The sequence below is a fragment of the Pinus tabuliformis genome, chromosome 9 (assembly GCF_031772625.1).
Source record: "Pinus tabuliformis cultivar Carrire ecotype Pingquan chromosome 9, CPIR1, whole genome shotgun sequence".
Taxonomy (NCBI): domain Eukaryota; kingdom Viridiplantae; phylum Streptophyta; class Pinopsida; order Pinales; family Pinaceae; genus Pinus; species Pinus tabuliformis.
Window position 1 is genome coordinate 71,807,950 of NC_142307.1, and position 20,632 is coordinate 71,828,581.

A 20,632-nucleotide genomic window follows, 5' to 3' on the forward strand; every position below is an offset into this window, starting at 1 on the left:
TTTCAAGAAAGAGTAGATGAGGTGCCGACAGAAAGATATTATCCTTCGTCGTGGGTTATTCTTCATATTCCCACACATACTCATCATAAATGACAACGCAAGTTGGCTACTCAACACCAACTCTGTTGACAACTTGATCCTTGTGAACAATGAATGTGAAGTACGGAATGGGAGAATACAAAACAGTACAATCCAGAGGATCAATAGAACGAGAGGATGGAGGTTGAGAAAACAATTTCATGTGACAATCAATAGGTTTTCAAGCCAAATCTACGCAAGTATCCAGAGCAGGTGGGGTGGGAAGATGTGACAGTTCAATAGATGTGTGCACACCTTCTTCCACCTTGCAGTACGAAGTTAGAGTTGTTTGATGAGAAGTAGACGGAAGGTCACTTGTGACAACAACCTTGTACGTCTTAGATTTAGCAGCTCTAACATTGAGGTATGCTGGGAGGGGTTTGAATGATTCTAATATATGCGAATTTTGAGATATGTGAAGAAGATACTGTTACAGGGAAAAGTGTCTACACAGAACTGCTTATCCCACTAAGGTGTGATAGCTAACTTAGAAACAAACAAAGCAAAGCTACTTTCATTTTTCCCTTATGAAGTATAGATGAGAGAAGAACAAAGAAGACCAACCTCTGTCTTGCGCTAATCTCCTGGTTCGATTCCTCTCTCTCTTGATAGTCTTTCGCTACTTGTTCCCTTGCACGCCCAACTTCACAGAGTACCTGTAAGATCACAGTAGCATAGCACTATACAAGAACATGGATCTATAATCATAAATAATCTAGGATCAGATGTAAATTGACCATACAAATGCAGCAAACATAAATGACACAAGAGTATGGAGGAAAAATTGAATAGCTTTTATTGATAAACAAGAAAGAGCCAAGGGGAGTTACAACCAGTTGTTCTGACCCAGCATCATCCTCTCAGCAAGGAAGCCCCTCTTCACCTCATACAAAGCTTAGATCACCCAACAATCTGATGTTGTCTCAAGAAACCAACAACAATTCCTTACAATATGCAAAATTCCAGCCTCTGGATCTCTGGGATGAGGGATCCATATATAGATATCTGTAAGGGAGATGAGTCAGCTTGTGATTTGATTAGTGTCTTCCCTCTGATAGTTCTTGCTTCCACTTGGAGATTGATGATCTCTTACTCAACCTTGGTCGAATTCAGAGAGGCAAGTGTCACAGGAGAAGTTTATGGAAGTTTCCATGCCTCTCCACCTCGCAGAATGACACTACCATTTGTCACTTCTCGCCCATCGCACCCCATAGAAGGGATTTTTGAAATGCAACGCACCCACACAGTGTGTTTAGGTGAGATGCAACGCACTTTGCCTATGGGGCAGCTGAAATGATCCTGTTTTGACCAATTCTGAGCAGTTTTTCATGGAGAACTTCTGGGAGAAGCTGTAATCAGTTGACCTTGTTCCTTTAGGGGTTAGAGCAACACTTTTAGGGACTTAGGAGCCCTTGGTTTATGGACATTTCATGCTTGGGGTTGTAGTGCCCAAAAATGTCTATAACAGTTGCCCCCTAAAGCATGAGGTCGTTAATCTTTGATGTCGAGTGAAATGCTTTATTATGAGGATCCGAAGTTCTTCCAAGCTGGGAGGAGACCTATAATAAGATACAATACAATACATTATCTTCATAATATTTTCATGATCTAGCTGAGGCGGGCATTCCCATGCTCAACTTTATAAATTCATTTTCATGTACATAGGACAGACAATCGTCTGAGTGTAGACTGATGATTCTGGTAGAGCCATCATCCCTTTGATTGGATGATTATCTGTGAAGCAATGATGTACATTTGATGTCTTTATTTCCCTGAATATATATCGCAGCCCGGATGGATGGAACTAGATCCGGGGTCTTCAATCTCATTCGATCTTCACTCGAAGTACAAGTCTATCCATGTGAGAGATGTTCTGGAGTCAAACATGGAAAGACATCGCTTGATTACCAGCCAATGATGTAAGTTGATAACAAGCGCAAGAGGAATCACCGATAATGATAATGACCCTCAAGGTACTGCAGTACAATTCATGTGGTGTTAATAAAGGACTTGGCGTCGAACACCACGCAAAATCTTTCGGTCGAAGGTCATTGATGTAAACCTGTCGCCGGAAGTGAGAAACTTGCCATTGAGGCATGCAACCTTCAAAGTACTGAACGGGGTGTTCCTAGATTGACTTCTTCGATAATGAGATGATGTCAACAAGAAGTGATCCGTCACAGGAGGGCCTTAATGAATCCCACATCAGTGACACGGAACGGAGCAAATGATTTTAATGGAGGTGAAAACGATCTAATGACATGGAGTATGAATGTATTGTAGCGGGTGAGACACAGGTGAAATCTCTGAATAACTTCTCTTTGAACATATCGGCGACACTGACATGATGGATTGGTAGCATTACCCCAAATGTGGATGGTGTGATGGGACCATGGCGATGTGACCGGTGAATGAAACAACCCAACCCGACTTGGATACGGAGTGAAAGTGTCATGTTCAAGAGTGACTTGCTACCAACAAAGTTTCTTCAAGTTTTCTTCCCAATTTTTCCCCAGTCATTGCTGACCAGTACCTCTTTATTTTTTTCAAGCTTGAGGAGGATAACATATTCTTGTTCTATAATTTTCCCTTCAGGCAAACCCATCGCTATGTTTTAACGAGCCTAGCGATAGTGAAACTCGTTCTTGTCTATAGACAAGTTTGTCGCTATTAAGTTTTAATGAGTTTAACAACAAAGATAACTCGGTCCTTTTCAATTTTAGAGAGTCTGAAAAGGAACGTAAAGGTAACTCCAAAATTCATTTTTGGTCACTAATCCCTTAAGTCTGAAAAAGTATAAAACATTACAGAAGGGATGAATTTTCGATCCGTTTAACGAGCCGAATAAAACAAGTGCTCGATCTCTTTGTGTAATAATCCCTCAGGTCCAAAAAGATTAAAATCTAAAGGAGGGATAGCACTTCCGGCCCCTTTAACGAGCTGGAGAGGCCAATGGCTCGGAAATATTTTCATATTTTACGAGTCATTTGAAAAGAGCTTAAAGGAGACTCGTCTTTTGAGGAACGAGTGATAAAATGGGTAGCAGCTAATTCCAGGTAAGGTTTGGAATTTTCCAATCACGGCAGTGTTACAAGGATGGCTAGTGAGATCACTCTTCGCAGCTGTTCCTCAAAAGGGGTAAACAATCAAATGGAGGTGAATGATCGGCCAATACAGAGTGGAGGTGATGGTGAGAACACGACCAAGGCTTTTAAAGGCTGAAGTACTACATTCACGATGATGATTTACCGGGAAATAATTCATTTTTTAATGAGCTTAAACGTGGGGGGAAACATTTGCTCATGGCTTATGTTTATTTTTTAACGAGCTTGAACTATGCGCTAAAATTGCTCGATAAATCCAATCGTATAATAAGAATGTCCCATTTAAAAACGGCAATTTTTAGATTTTTGCCCCACATCCTTTCTTTATGCAAGTTAGGAAACGACCAATCCTACGAGTTTAAAGGGTTAGAGGACCTACAAATTAAAAAAAAAAAATAGTCTCTCTTCGCTTGCATGCCAAAAGGTTTGCATGCCCCCAGGTATAAAACAAAGTTTCAAGGTCACCTTTCAAATCACCAACAAAACATTTGTTTTATCAGGAAAGGTATATCTCTTTCAGGTTACCAAAGATTGTTCTATTCATACCACAAACAAAACACTTCTTCGGCGATGTCTACCGAAATAGACAAAGGTGAGACAATCCACTCACATAACTTTGACGAAAGAATCTTATTCCAAAATAACCCCCTCTTCCAATCACAGACGGAAGTACAGACTAGTCATATATCTCTCGCGGAAACCTACCCTATACCTGAATTTTTCCTGCCGAAGTAGACCAGGGTGCATGCCCCCTGGGATTCAGTCATGTCCCCCGAATCACTCGTGCTCATCAGGTGGACGGATTGGGGATTGATGAGACATTCCTTATGTGAAAAGACCATTCAAGGATGGCATATGACTATTTGCTCTGTGTGATCCGGGAAATGAAAGCTGGTCTACAAGCTTGACCACTCTTCCTTCGTGCGGAAAACACATTACTCTAAAGAGTGAGGAGACAATCGCTCCCATGCAATAAATATAGTCTCGTCCAAGGAGTAGATTATAATCCAGGGGTCCTTGAACTACCATTACGTTCATTTGAATGGTTTTCCCCCTCAATTTTATGGGCACATTGGGAAGGATCCCTAACGGTCGACTGGTCCCTTTGTCAAAGCCTGTTAGATTTCTCATTTCAGGCAAAAGCGATGGTGAACCAAGCGCTTTCCAAGCAGTCGAGGAAAGGATACTCATAGAAGCCCCTTCATCTATGATGGTAACGGCCATAACCATTCTATATATTTGAACAATGATGTGGAATGGTACACCAGCCAGTAAACGGGGTCTGCCTAGTTGATTCCAGTTGAAGGAGACAACTAGGTTGCTTGGAGGTGGGACCGAATAGACGGTCGGGTACGACTCTGATGAACTTCCCTCCTGCAGTAAAGGAATGGGTAAATTGCCCCCATGTTCATCGGAGTCTGTGCTTATGAAAAGAATTTGGACGGTGTCATCCTTATTCTCTTCTGTGATTGTATCATCTGAACACGGAACCTCTGAAGGAAAGACCGGGTCAACTGCCGCCTCAACCTTTTGACTTTCGTCTGGTATAGGTTCAGATGGTTTGTCTTCAACGATAGATGCTTCAGCCGACCATCTGGGTGGGTCAGCCGGTTTTTCAACTAGTGACGGACTCGGCAAGAGTTTTTTATATCCAGGAGGAAGTCGTAACGGTGAAATTGGAAAATCGTCCAAAACTCTTTTCGCCTCATCTAAGAAGGGACAACGGTGGACGGCATGGTCGCCTTTGCACGTTTTACAAGGAAATCTATATTTTCCTTTTTGTCCTGGGGTTTCACTTTCACTAGTCGATGGTGTGTTTTCAACATGATCATTAGAGGTTGACGACACCGAGTTGTGCAAACGAGGAGACCAGTCCCTTAACATCCAAGGGATGCAAGGACAATCTCTATGATAGTGGTCTCCTTTGCAAATGACACATGGCGATTTAGGCCTGGTCGGTGCAGTGTGTGGATTTTCGCTAGACGACGCTTGGTTGCCCCCTTTCGCTTTTGGCTCCTTCTTCTTCTTTTCTTTCTTCTTCTTTTCCTTCTTCTTCTCAGGTACTTGATTTTTGGCTTTACCAACCCCATCAAGTGAAGAAGAAGGAGGAGAGGAAGAATTGGAGGAAGTAGAAGGTTGGTGGGTAACTCTGGATTCGTCTAGTTGCTGACTCAACTGTTCAGGAATTGCGGTGTTCAGAACGACAGAGGTTGAGAAGAGCCATACGGGCAAGTCGATTGTCAGTCCTGCAAGCGAGAATGTGGCCATATGGGGTGCACCAACATCTCCCCAAGAGGAGAAGGGACTAGGATTTCCTCCAAGGGGAACTCCTTGGTTGGTGGACTCCATTTTCTTCAACCTAAGATCAACGTAGGAAAGGGTGATGATTATTCCGTTTAAAATAAATTTTAGACGCTTTGACACAACTTGTTTTTTCAATTTTTAAGAGTCGAGAAAAAACAAAAGATGACTCTAGTCGCCTTCGATTTTTAATGAGCCTGAAGTGACAAGTGCTCAAATGGACCTTTTCTGTTAAAGAGTCTGAAAAGGAACGAAAGGGACTGCTATGGAAATCTAGGTAGAGGGATTACCAAACCAATCGCAAAACTGCAGAATACTTTTTACGGTACGACAGTCAATCTTCCCGAATGCTGTGTTCAGTGCATTGCGATCAATAGGGTGGCAGACACGGCTTCCTATGGATAAAGGATTAAGCCTATTGTGGTCTCCCAAAATATACTCGATGGTACGTGGGAGCACAAGTCCGTACTGGCAATTATTGTCTCAAAGTGGAGGAATCACCCAACCATCAGTGAGAATAACAGTTACCAGGCTTTACGACACCAGAATACGTCTCTAGCCTAGACTTCTAAATGTTGTTCGTTAGGTTCCAAAGCGTTGTTAGATTCATTGAATTTATTTTATAGTTGATCATGTTTATGAAGTTTGCCTTCAGGTTCACCGCGAGATGTAGTATAATTCCTAAAATGCAATCTTAAGATGATAAACAATCTTTTTATCTTCTTTGTGCAATGAAAATCCTAGCTACTAAGGAAAGAAAGACAAAATTCTTTCACAAAGAGAAAAGAGCACACTCTAAATGCACTTTCCTAAATCAAACTAATTAGACAGTCTAAATGCAAATGCACATGCATGTATTTGTTTTCGACTTTCTTAGTATGTAAATGGGAAAAAGAAAGTTGATGCACAAATATGAATTTCTTTTCAAGCGACAGTTACCAACAAGTTTCTTTCCGAAATAAAAAATGGAGGCAATCACAACACCTTACGATTTGGAAATGAATACTTGTTTTCGACACTAGAAAAATTACAAATTTAGACCAAATACAATAGTAACAGGATAATCGACTATCTACAGCAATCAAACTCTTTCCTATGCCTAAAAACGACACTTGTGACGCTTTCAAATCAAAGGACGACAGTACGATTACGTTACTTTTGCAAAGGAGAACTGAAAATGACCCAACAAACACACAAAAACATTTACAGTTCTTTTGTACAAAGGAGGCGGAATAACAACAAAGAAAAGGGGTCCCAAACAGAGATATATTGATCACATGCAGCAAAATTCATGAATAGAACTAGAAAGAATGAACTACAGAAACCAAAATTGAACAATGCCTAGTCTGATCAGCGCACCTGTAACACAGGGAATTTGAAATGCAGCGCACCTACTACACTTGGGAAGTGCGCTGAATTTCAGATTCACAGAACAGTACCTGCGCTGGGCCAGAGACGAGACTTTGGTTGGGTTCTGGGTCACAGTTTGCAGTTCAGTTCATGGGTTTTGGCCGAGAAAATGGTAATCAGTAATGCAACAATCAGGGGTAGATCTAAGGAGGTTCTAAGAGCTATCACAAAGGGCAATCAGAGAGTTTGTGAATTAGTTTTTTAAGTTATAAACAAATCCTGGAGATTGACTGAAGCAGAATTTATCTACTTTGCATTTGCATAGCAAATGCAGTTCGAAAGCTACCTGGCTAGACTTCAGACTCCATCTGTAAGTTTATAAAATAGACAACAAGGAAGATAAACAAACAAACTAATTCGTCCCCAGCGGAGTCGCCATTTTGTTACAGGGAAAAGTGTCTACACAGAACTGCTTATCCCACTAAGGTGTGATAGCTACCTTAGAAACAAACAAAGCAAAGCTACTTTCGTTTTTCCCTTATGAAGTATAGATGAGAGAAGAACAAAGAAGACCAACCTCTGTCTTGCGCTAATCTCCTGGTTCGATTCCTCTCTCTCTTGATAGTCTTTCGCTACTTGTTCCCTTGCACGCCCAGCTTCACAGAGTACCTGTAAGATCATAGTAGCATAGCACTATACAAGAACATGGATCTATAATCATAAACAATCTAGGATCAGATGTAAATTGACCATACAAATGCAGCAAACATAAATGACACAAGAGTATGGAGGAAAACTTGAATAGATTTTATTGATAAACAAGAAAGAGCCAAGGGGAGTTACAACCAGTTGTTCTGACCCAGCATCATCCTCTCAGCAAGGAAGCCCCTCTTCACCTCATACAAAGCTTAGATCACCCAACAATTTGATGTTGTCTCAAGAAACCAACAACAATTCCTTACAATATGCAAAATTCCAGCCTCTGGATCTCTGGGATGAGGGATCCATATATAGATATCTGTAAGGGAGATGAGTCAGCTTGTGATTTGATTAGTGTCTTCCCTCTGATAGTTCTTGCTTCCACTTGGAGATTGATGATCTCTTACTCATCCTTGGTCGAATTCAGAGAGGCAGGTGTCACAGGAGAAGTTTCTGGAAGTTTCCATGCCTCTCCACCTCGCGGAATGACACTGCCATTTGTCACTTCTTGCCCATCGCACCCCATAGAAGGGATTTTTGAAATGAAACGCACCCACACAGTGTGTTTAGGTGAGATGCAACGCACTTTTCCTATGGGGCAGCTGAAATGATCCTGTTTTGACCAATTCTGAGCAGTTGTTCATGGAGAACTTCTGGGAGAAGCTGTAATCAGTTGACCTTGTTCCTTTCGGGGTTAGAACAACACTTTTAGGGACTTAGGAGCCCTTGGTTTATGGACATTTCATGCTTGGGGTTGTAGTGCCCAAAAATGTCTATAACAGATACTCAAATATCTCATTGAGAAATTTCTAATAAATTTCATCTTTAGGAATTTGAAATGAAATATTACGAAAGCGTTTGTGAAATTTCTCCACAGATTCTTGAGGTGCTTTCTATAATTTTAGAAATTTTTTATTGAGTGCTCTACGATTGTATCGATAGAAAGCACATGCTAGATCTCTTATCAATTGATCAAAAGAGTGAATAGATGTTGCGGCAACATGACACACCATTGCAGTGCGTGCCCTCAAAACATGAATATGAACAACGAGCAGGCAATTTGATCCTGAAGGCAACACTGTGACTAAGCAAAGCTACTCCACCTTCACCATCATATGTATGACGTGACAAGTCATTGAAGACATCCTCTGACACTTCAAAATCACGTCCGTGAGACAAACATGTTGGAGTTTGAATTGTAATGTAAGTCATGAAAGATGTGCAGAGATTCAAAACAAACTTTCAGGACTCATCTTGTCATATGGCCCTCCTTCTAGCGCCAGAAATGTTGACGGTGCTGGACCCGCCAACATGTCAAGGGATCTCCCCAGTAAGAAGTCCCAACTAGACCTCAGACTGTTTGGAGTAGGAGTCCCAGCAGTGGGTAATAAAGCTATGCCTTGAATGAGATAACACGCAGAGGTAAGTTTGATATCTTTGTTGGAAGCAAGTGTGTGACCTTGCTGTGAATCAAGTGAGATGCATGGGGGTTCTAACACATGGAGGGAAAAGGAAGTGTATCCCTTAGAAGCTTGTAATAGTACGCAACCTGAAAGGAACACACGAGTTGAATGACATCACTAGCTGGAAAGCATAATAGTCCACAATCCAAAGTGACGGGTTAAACCAACAACATGACTTCAACAATATTCATACAATCATATAAAAAATAGTTCATACACAAATGCGTAAGTTAAACAACATGAATTGCTAAAATAACGAGAATAGTCAAACTACAATAACAACATATGCATGAAGACATGCTGGCTTTGTTATATATATATATAAAGTGAAAGTTCCATCCATACATACACCATTGATAATCACTAGCCCTAATAGTGGAACATTAAAGTCAACACTCCTCCAAAGAGATGTACTTGCTCTACACTATAGAGAAGCCAAGGCTCATATCAATACTCTCCAAGCCTTCTCCAAGCAATGCCTAGCTAAAATCTTGGCTCCCCAAAAGCCGTGTACAATGAGTTATGAGGTTCTATATATAGCAAAGGGTGGTGTGACCCTTGACATTCCCCTTTGAATCTTGGACTACCCTTGTGAATCTTCAAATTACAACAATTATTGTTCACATTCCACTAATGACACTTGGAATTTCACTTACAATAATACAATTTCCACATATACCCATGTGGGACAAAATAGGCTTGAGTCAGCCTGACAAGACAAACAACATCACTCGCGGTCTTGAGGAAAGACAAACTTGGTAACCTCCTCATTGTGATCTTCAATGACGAATTGATACCAAGCTCGGTACTACTCTATTATGTCCCCATACTGTTTGATGGCATCTTTGTCGAAGTAGACCCTTTCCTCCATGGATTTCAGGTATATGGTTCTGAAACCTCTATCCAACTCATCCTGAAGCATGCACAACACTATCTTGAGTGTGGCTAGACCACTGATGTACCCTTTCATGTTCTCTACGTTGATCTGTAATTCATCACTGGTGGCTATGTGTGTCAATTGCTCTACATACTTGTCAACATCCAGCATGACTTGGTTCTTCCTCAGGGCCTGTGTGAGGATTTCGATGGAAGGGATCTTGTCCGTTCACACTATGAAATCCAAACTCCTAAAAAATTGTGCATAGGGAGCCTCAATACTAGTGATGAGTGGAGGGAGCTTCTCATAATTCCAGATTTGCATCTAAATCTGTGCTTTGTCAAGCTCGGCCTGTGGCTTCATCTTCTTGTGCAAGTAAAGCTTGGCTCCCTAGTACCTCATTGTCCATTTTTGCATGTGTACAATAGTAGTGTGAATTTCTTTGAGTGTTCAGGTTGTCTTTGCGCACTGCTATTGAAAGCCATGTAAATGGACAACCGCTTTTTGCATGACAATAAATCTTCTATACATTGTTCGCATGGTGGTCCCCAAATTTGATATCTCCACCACCATTTCTTTCTTCATCTCTACCATGGAGGATCCTGCAGACTGCTCTGATCTCTTCTTGACCTCTTGCAAGTCCTTCACCATTCGATCATTCTCTTCTACCAATAACTTGATTGTAAAACTTGTGGCTTCTGCATAATCCTTAGAATCCTTGGCCATGGAACTGGATGTCTTCTAATATCTAGTACAATCACCCTTTCTTCTATGTGCACAGGTGATGTATGATCATTTGGGAGTTGCTTTCTTCATGTATGTACAATCCTCTATTGCGTATTGTCAAATGCCAAATTGTACACATCTGTCTCCTGATCATCTTCAAGGATAACGACTTCTCCTTGCTTGCTTGAGACTGTTTGTGGTTCTAGAGGTGGTGGAGATTGTGGTTCAACCTCAAATGCTCTTGGCATGAGATTGATGTCTTGGTCCTCTAGATCAGGTTCCGTCTCCATGTCTGTTACCTCAACCAACTACTCAACCTACTGAGGAAGTTCCCGAACATACACCTGTTCTCCCTATTCATCATTTGTTGGCTGCTCTATTGTCTCAACCTGTATCTGTGCAGTTTTCTTTGTCAATGCACTTTGTCCTTCTTCCTGTTCCTGTTTCTACCATTCTTCACTCTCTCTCCTCCTAAGTTCTTATTCTGCTTTCAATGTCTTCTCCGTCTCTCGTAATATCCTTTCTATCTCTTCTAATCTCTACTTCTCCCTCTTTATCTACATTACTCTCCTGTCGCAGTGTCACCTATTTGCATCTATCTCCAAATATACTCTCTCAATAAGTGGATCTTCTTTGAACTTGTAACTTTTCTAAGCCTCTGCACTCTCGGAAATCTTCCTCTTGCCTTTGTTTTGCATTGGTTTGCTTCTCACTGCTACTGTTGTTGCTACTTCTTGTGGTGTTGCTACCTACAATGCTTCTCTCCATTCTACAATCATACTGATCGGTTCATTGAGCCTAGAGTATTTATAGCAATACCTCCAAGGATCTTCCTCCAGCCAATGACATGCCCGATGGACTCATGGGAAGTACACCTTCACACAGTGGTTCTTGCATGTGCAGTGCAAATCATACAGATTGAAACTCTTGGTGTCAAATTCGAATTTCGTCAAGTCCTCAGTCTCATCATCTGCATCTTTCAAGGAAAGGATCTCATACAACCTAATTTGTAAAGGAAGAGTAGGCCATGGTGCCTTCTTCCTCCTATGCAGTGCTACTGACAACCCTATGGAAATGTGATATGAAACCTCTTGCAAGATCAACTTGTCCGTGGAAAACCTTATTAGCTCATGCAGAGGCTTTTCCATGCTAGGCATCCTGATGAAGGTGCCACCAGGTGAGGCATACCAATTTGCAATGAGAAATTCCTACATCGCTTCCAAGGACATTCAAGGTGGGTCCTATTCAAATATCATCTTGTACAGAGGCGTGATGAAGTGGTCAGATAGCCTCATCATGACTCCTCAGTAGCTGCACTCGAGGAGAAACTTGCAATAAAAATTCGCAACTTCCTCTGATGGTGTCCATGTCCAACCCATGTCAAGGATCTACTGTTGGGCATAGATTTCATCAAGAAGGTATGCGGACATATAAAATCTTACTTGTCCATCCTTAGGCAGATTCTAGGCATTTGACACATGCACTTTTATCCAAAGAGCCAACATGTCTAACTAGTTGAAAGTTCTTCCTTCATTTTGCAACTGATCCAACCTGACAACCCAACTCTGTAGGAAGGTCTCCATGTTCTCTTGGCCATACAAGCGACATACAAAGATGACCAAGAGTTGGTAAGACTTCCTGAGCATCTTCGTCTTGTAGACCTGGTTAGGTATTGTCCTGAACTTTGATGACTCTTTTACCCAATGCTTCAAGATATCTCTTGAGTTCACATTGTTGTTGGGAGTGAAGAACAGTGCATCCATGTAGTTCATCAGCTGCGGCAAGTTATACATCTGATGGTATTTTTCCTTCCCGAAGGTAGCAAGATTTGTTCCACTAGCGTTGCTCAGTGTCATCGTCTTGGGATCAGTGTGTGAGACAACCCAGTGAATGATATCCGCGCAAGGGAATGAGGGGTACTTGCATGCAACCTTGTTCAAGCCTGACTTATGAATGTTGACATAGACTTGACAGTCTTCCAAATCTTCCTTGAAAGTGCCTGCAAATATGTCCTTTATCTCTTTCCATGTGATCTTCATGTCCTTCTATACGAATAACTGCGTGTCTGCATAGACGGGAAAGTTTATTGGCACTTGTTCAACCACGTCTCTAGTGTTGCTCTCTACAGTGTCCTTTGATACAACTCTATTGGAAACCATGATGCATGTACTACTAAGAGACTTCTCAACAACTGATGTACCTAGAGACAAAGTGGACACCCACAACAAGAAAATGCCAGTTTAAAAACACAATGCACTTCACGGGTCGATCATGCAAAAAACCGGGTGACTGCTAGGTAAGATTATGTAGTAGTGACTATGGGAGGTGAGGGACTGTTAGCTAGAACTTCACATTGTACAGTCGCAGGTGCCAGTGAGCTTGCTGCTGTTTGGAACTACGCAGAGCACAGTCCATATGAAATGATTGTGGACTGGAATTGCACAATGCACAATTCAGTCAGGCTTGACTACTGGTTGGGATTGTGCATTGCGCAATCCCAGTGGGAAATAGTAGGCACTAACTCCCAAAATAGCACAGAGCACTGCTAGAGGCCAATGACGAAAGCCTCTATGCAATTCCTAGGGTCAAGGCAGAGCCTCAAGTTCAAGAATATGTAGAGCATGCCGGTGAAAGAAAGATCTAAGCCAAGATATCCCAGATCTGCCCAAGGGCGACTTGAAAATGAGTAGATTCAAAAGTGGAAGCAAAGGATGGTGAAAACAGGAGTGAATGATCATGCATGCAATCAAAATCAATGTAGGAATCAGTGAAACAGACTAACAACAAAGTTGGTGGAGAGGGTCACCGCAACGACGGTCGTTAGTGAAAAAATAGTGTTATGCATGCGACACTTAGGAAAGACAATGAAAAATTTGAAACAACACTCATATAAGCCAAGGAAATAAAAGCGACAGAAAAAACAGCAAAAGACTTGAAAAGAAAAACTTACTCGGAAAAGCTACGTCGATTGTGTTGAAGGTTCCTAGATGCTTTGGTAATGCCAGAGCTCCAAGATCGAATGTGTAGAATGAGATCTGGGGTGTCGTTTAAATAGATTTCGAAGTTTTAGGGTTTACGATGCACATGCCACAAATCTAAGAAAAAGTGACACTTGGGGGGGGAAGTTTCTAAAATCGACTTTGCATGTAACTCCCAGTGCTAAAAATAGATCCCTATTTTTTAGGGATGATTTTTTCTTTTTTCTTTTTCAGGAAAGGTTGTCATTCATGCATGGGAATATTACATTGTTCTAGAGGGAATCGGGTAACTTGCTGACACTTGCATAAGACAACAAACTGAGGAATGCTTTTGCGCAATTCCTGGTTGAGTGGCTTTGGATACCTCTGTGAAATTTCCCAGCTGAAGACAAGCTTCCAGCTGGGTCAGTGCATTTCCTGAGCCAAAGCTTAGTGCCTGGATGTTCTGTGTAATTTTCCTAGGCAAGGCAGTTAGACTACTCTGTGCATTTCTAGAGAGCAGTGCTGACAAACTACTCTGCGCATTTCTGGAGAGAAGTGTTGAGTGTGTCACTACTTTGTGCAATTCCTAAGAGCAAGACAGGTTTCCCTCGAGGATTCTATAGTTTTCCAAGACAGCACAAGAACCATATTCAAACCAAGTCATGGGGTCAGCTTGTGGGTGGAAACCAGACCAAGTTAGCACACACAAGCTGCCAGGTGAAAGATAACATCAAATAAAACACAAGTACCTGAGCAGTGAAAAACATGTTGCTAATATTTTGAGGAGGGAGGCTCAAAAACAAAGCGAAGGAAAAATTTTGGAGGGTGGTTGTAGCCACTACAACAGGATCCATCTTTGTTGATTAATGAAAGTAGGATTAATCTCACCAATAAAATCTAAGCCCCATTTAAAAAAGTGTTCTTCTATTGAAACTAGAATTAGAGTAAATATGATAACTCTCTTTTCCTACAAAAATATGACAAGGAGTGCAACTTCGAACTTTAAATCCTACTTCATAAGATAATTTAGGCCAATAGAATCCAACTTTTAGAATCTTGTGTGTAGTAGCCCTTCAAGCATAATGTCCTCCACAAATGCCTTTGTGAAATTCATCAATAACTCCTACAGTTTTATCTTCTGTCATACAGTAAAAATATGGCCATAGGATCCTTCCAATATAAATTTCCATTAATGATACAATATTTAATGGCTTTGAGTTTTAAAGATATGCATTGAACTCTGTGTAATTGGGATGGGCAATGAAATTTTTTCAGAAAGTAAATTATATCTTTATACCATTATGTAAAAATGAACTTTTGAGAGATTTGTGATGAACTGATCGTTTTAATTCCCTTTGCATCATCATTTCGAGAAGGTTCTTGTGGATTCTTCTCTGCCTTACCTGAAAGATGCATGATCAAATTGACTCCCAGTACTTTACAATTTGATTCTGTAAAAAATTTAGCTAACTCCTGACCTTTTACCAATTTGGTTGGCTTTATATATAAGTCAAATTCTTGAATTTTAGCTATCCACCTTCCCCTATTTCCATTTGTATCTGGTTGAGCCAGCATTGTCTTTACTACATTGTTAGGAGCATAGGTAGTAATTTTGGAATGCAGTACATAAATTGTAAATGACTTTAGGTCCTGAACTAAATAATAATCTTATTTATCTATGATGTCATAATTTAGCTCAACATCCATCATAGCCTTGTTGAAGAAAGCAATAGGTTGTTCATGATATTCAATATTCTTTTGTAATTAAAAAAAACAATAGTAGTATTAGATACAAATGTGAATATACTAAAAGGTTTAGTATAATATGGACTAGCTAACACTGGTGCTTCTGTTAATGCTTTATTGATATATGCAAAATAATTTCTTGATTGAATATTCCACTTGATTTCCTGATATCTTTTCAACATGTTGGTAATATCTTTTATAGTCTTTACATAATTGGGAATCAACCTTAGGAAATTAATTTTTCCTAGAAATGCTTGAATCTCCTTTGTAAATCTGGGCAAACTAATGAGTTTTATAGTTGATACTCTCTTCGGATCAATCATTACTCCTTTGAAATAATATGGCCTAGTAACTTCCCTTATGTTAAAGAAAACACAATTTTTTTGGGATTCAAAGAAATCCCAAATTTTCTGAATCTTTGAAAGATCCGCTTCAAATGTTTAATTTGATGGTCATCAAATTAAAAAAAAAAAAGTTAATTCATCTAAATAAATAATAATAAATTTACTTACTTCTCTAACAAATGCCAAATCCATGGCTCTTTGAAAGGTGTCTCCTGCATTCTTCAATCCAAAGGGAATCTTAACGTACATAAATATACCCCAAGGTGTGGTGAAGGTTGTTTTTCTCTAATCCTCTTTGTTGAATACAATCTGGTTGTGTCCTGAGAAACGATCCAACATATAAATCATGTTTTCACCTATTATCCTTTGGAGTAGAAAATCCATCTTTGGTAAAGGATAATTATCCTTTAATGAATCTCTTTTAAGATTCTTGAAATCAACACACAACCTTATTTCTCTGTTATTCTTCCTAACAAGGACTAGGTTGGCTATCTAGTCAGAGTATCTCAAGGGGACAATAATTTTTTCTTCAAGTAGTTTCTTGACTTCCTTTTCTATTATAGGCAACAATATTGGATTAACCCTTCATAAGTTTTTCTTAAAAGGTTTAATATTAGGATTTAATGGAATTTTGTGCTCAATAATAGATGTGTCATATGTCTTCAATTCTTCATACCTCCATGCAAAAACATCTTCAAACTCTTTAAATAATTGGATCTATTTATCTGTAACTTCAAGATGCAACTTACCTGATGCTTTGATGTTTTTGACATCTTCATTAGTGCCAATATTACACTCTTGTATATCATCTTGTGGAGGTTTCAGTAATGTAGGATGAGGGACATTATTCTGATCAAAAATATTTTCAAGGGGTACCATTCCCTTTGGAATATGATTATTTGGAAATTGAATTATGTCATGATCAAATATACTCTGCTTTAAATGTGCAATTTGATTCTCAGTATATTTAAGATTGTACTCGTCATTCTCTTCATCAATATGAAAACAATAAAATTCTTCAATGGTTTGTAAAATATTCTTGAGTTTCTCATCATCTTCAAATATTTGTTAGTGCTTAATATTATCTGGAATATAGGGTTTATGCATGACTTCTATTTGGTACTGTAATAGAAAGGCATCAGAAACTCTGAATGTGCTTGAAGATATTGCCAAAGAATCCGCAACTACATTCTCTTCTCTCTTAATCGCTGAAATATTAAAAGCTTGAAAGTAATTTTCTATACAATCCGAAGTTTCATTTCTGTAATATTTTAATCTTGGATGTTTAGTTTGACAGACATTTTTAACTTGTCTAACTACCAACTTTGAATCTATAAATATTGAAAATCTCTGAATTTTCATTTTCTAGGCAATCTCTAATCCAAGAACCAAAGCTTCATATTTTGCTACATTATTTGTTACTTCAAATTCTAGTTTGAAAGAATGATTGATTATTTTTTGTTTAGGTGAAACATAATAACTCCTACTCTAGGTCCATCTATGGAAGAAATTCCATCAAAATACATTGTCCAAATATCATTTTTTGAAGACTCTTAAATATTTACAGTGTCTTCAACTTTATTTTGTACATTGCATTCTTCATTTACAACCAAAATGAAGCACCCTAAATCTTGATTAATGGAATAGATATGTTGGTTCACAACTTGTCTATCATTATTTATTGTATTTATAAATCTAACTTCTCTATACAATCTTAAATTTTCTCCTCCATAGAGTGGAATGGTGGCATATGACATATCCATTTGTAAACATCCTCCAAGTTTAGCACAACATGATTGATGGGCCTCCAAATTAGACATAAATTAAGGTCCATCTTATCATCATTCAACACATTAAACCTCCCTTTTTTGCATTAGATGACATATTTTTAGCTTTAATGTGTTCATTGGGAAGGTTTAGAGATACTTGCATATTTGTGCCTAATATTATTTATCTTTATAGAATATTGTGAGAATATTGGGTAGATTATGAAGATTTGGAGGAGGAGATAATCTAGGGACTTTCTCCCTACTACAGGAGGACCAAGATTGGATAATAAATGAACAAGATATTATGAAATTGTTTCACAAATTATGAAGCTCCAATGATTGAGAAAATCTAGGAATGTGTTCCCTGTCATTTAATGTAAACTCCTAGTGTTGGGAACCAGATCCACTTTTTGAGGGATTTTGGAGGGGAAAGCTTCCTTATCACTTTTTATAAGTACCAATTCTAATTGGCCTCTAGGGGCATGTATTTCTTAGTCTTCTTGTGGAGCAAACTTGTTATTTGGCAGCTCCACTTTCATTTCTTGCAGGGATGTACTTGGATGGATTCGAACAATGAAGTTTGGTGCCATTTAGCTTCTAAAGTTTGGTTTCCTTCATAGGAATCTGAGTTTCCTTGGGCTTGGCCATCAAAGGAGCCACAAATCCCTCTTGTACAATTTCTTTGTTTCATTTGAATGTCTTTTTCACTTGCATCTCTTATTTTTGCATTTACTATTCATGCTTCTTTTGTTGTAGGTCACATTAGTTAAATGATTGAAGTGAGTTTTTCTATAGGTTACTTATAGAGTCATAAGAATGATGCATCCTTAGGAAAAATTTTAAAATTCATCCTCCTCATTGAAATACTTGGATTGGTTTACTAGTTCACAAATCTAGAATTTTTGGAAGTCCCTTGTAGAAAAATAATAATATTTTTATGCTATTTTTTAGAGCATGTTAATGAGATTCATTTGAGTTGGTTCCAATTGTATTAGGTCATAAAAAAATTCAATTTAATAAAAAAAATTACCCCATAGCATTTTAACTTGATTATATTAGGCATTTGGTAGGTTAACTAGCTCACTTGTTCTTGAATTTCTAGTTTTTAGAGTAGTAATTTTCTGCTATTTTTTAGCATGTGTTAACAAGGGTATTTTTGAGAGATTACGCTTCGAATAGAGGCCTAATAGATCCTACTCAATAAAAAAGATTCCCATCCCATTTTCATTTGATTTACTTTGGCATTCGGCAAGTTATCTTGCTCCTGTATCAAAACATGGCCTCTTGTAGCACCTCCTATAGCACATGTAAACTTGACCAGATTTGCTCCAAAAGCTTGGTTTTTGTCTCTTAGGCATGGATCATGACCCCTAGGCTCTGAATCCGTGACTAAGTAAGAACAAAAGACCTCTTAAGCCTTTCCTATTCTCCATTGAAGTTCACCTCTGCAGTTTGGATTAGTGGACAAATTCATGACTTGAAGAGCATAATGATGATTTTCATGATTACTTTTTGAAGCACCTTGTGAAATCTATTGAAAAAATATATCTTGAATATAGTGATTGAAGAATAATTTCATTTTGTTTCATACGTCTTAAGCTATAGTTTCCATTTCCAACATTGTTATTTTTGTTGCATAGACTAAGCTTCATTTTGATGTACCATTTACGCTATGCAAATAAGTTAATGTTTACATTTCTACAAATAGGATTAAAATTTACATTCATGCAAAGTAGAATAACATTTCCTTTCTACAAAAGTAATTAAGTTTCCTTTCTGCAAATAGAGTAACATTTTAATTTCTCCAATTAGTTTAGGTTTGGATTTCATGGCATTCACTTCATTGCATCAGAGCAACAAAAGAACGACACATTGCATGTTGCACATATAGTGTCGACACCTCTTAAGTTCGTACGAACCTTGGGTTGATAGTTTAAGTTGGTAGCCTTGGTAGTTGCATCATTCTTGTTGCAATACTAAGGCTCATCACTCTTTAGCACCGTTTCCAAGGAGGTGTCAAACTATGCATAGTTTCTTCCATAGTTGATTCATTGCTTTTACTTTCTGTAATAACAAAATTTTCATTAGGAATATTTCATTTTAAAGACAAAAAATTTGCATTGCATTAACATTCTTATTCAAACAATTTTATAAAAACAAAAAGAATACTTCTCCAACACCAAACCCCCCATTTGATCACGTGGTGTAGTAAGAACCAATCACCATCCACTTTTGTAGGTAGAATAAGAAGAGGCGGCAGAGAAGGTAAAGTAGATGGATGGAGATGATGAAAATGAAGAAGATCCTTTTGGATTTCAAGATACTGATGTCAATGTTCATATGAAGAACATCCCTCCATCTTTCCTTCCCAACTTCCATGGTATGAGGTTAGAGGATCTAGAAACCTTTCTCTTTGAATTTGAAATCCTTTGTAGATCTTATGGTTACTTACTAGACACTCAAAAATTGAGATTGCTTTCGGAAACATTGAAGGATACAACTCTTAAATGGTTCATGAGTTTAGGGACTAGTTCAATAAGGTCGTGGATTGACATGAAAAATATAAATATCATGATCTTAAAGAAGAAAATTTTGGAGTGACTCAAAAAGAAGATGAGAACCTTGAGGATAAAATAGAGAGATTTATGTATAATGTTAAGAGGAAAAAATTTCATCATTTAGGATTGGACACACTAAAAACCATCTTAGAACAATTAGGGATGAATGGATTGATCTCCTTGATCTCATGAGTAGAGTTGATGTATACCAATTATCATTTGAAGAAATTTGTGAAACATGCAAGTGCATTTGAAGAGGAAGGGAAAGAGTAAGTCAATCAACATCAAGATCAGTAAGTCAAGTCGAACTTGCAAATTTTTTTGATGACTTTAAAATATAAATTCTTAGTAATCTAAGCAAACAAGTAGAAATGTTAAGAATGAAAAATAATAAAAAAGAAGAAGTTGATATTTGTCTTATCCATGCAGAATCACATGCTACTAAATATTGTCCATCTTTACCAATGTTGAAGGAAGTTTACCAAGAGGAAAATGGAGCAAATCAATCACCAAAGAAGCTATGTTATGTAGCTCCAAGAAGACCCTGGCAGCCTAGTCAACCTGATATGATGCAAGAACCTAATCCATAATTTCAAGCTTATACACATCCATCTCAAATTAATTAGAACACACTCTTTCCTTAGCAACCTTGGCCAT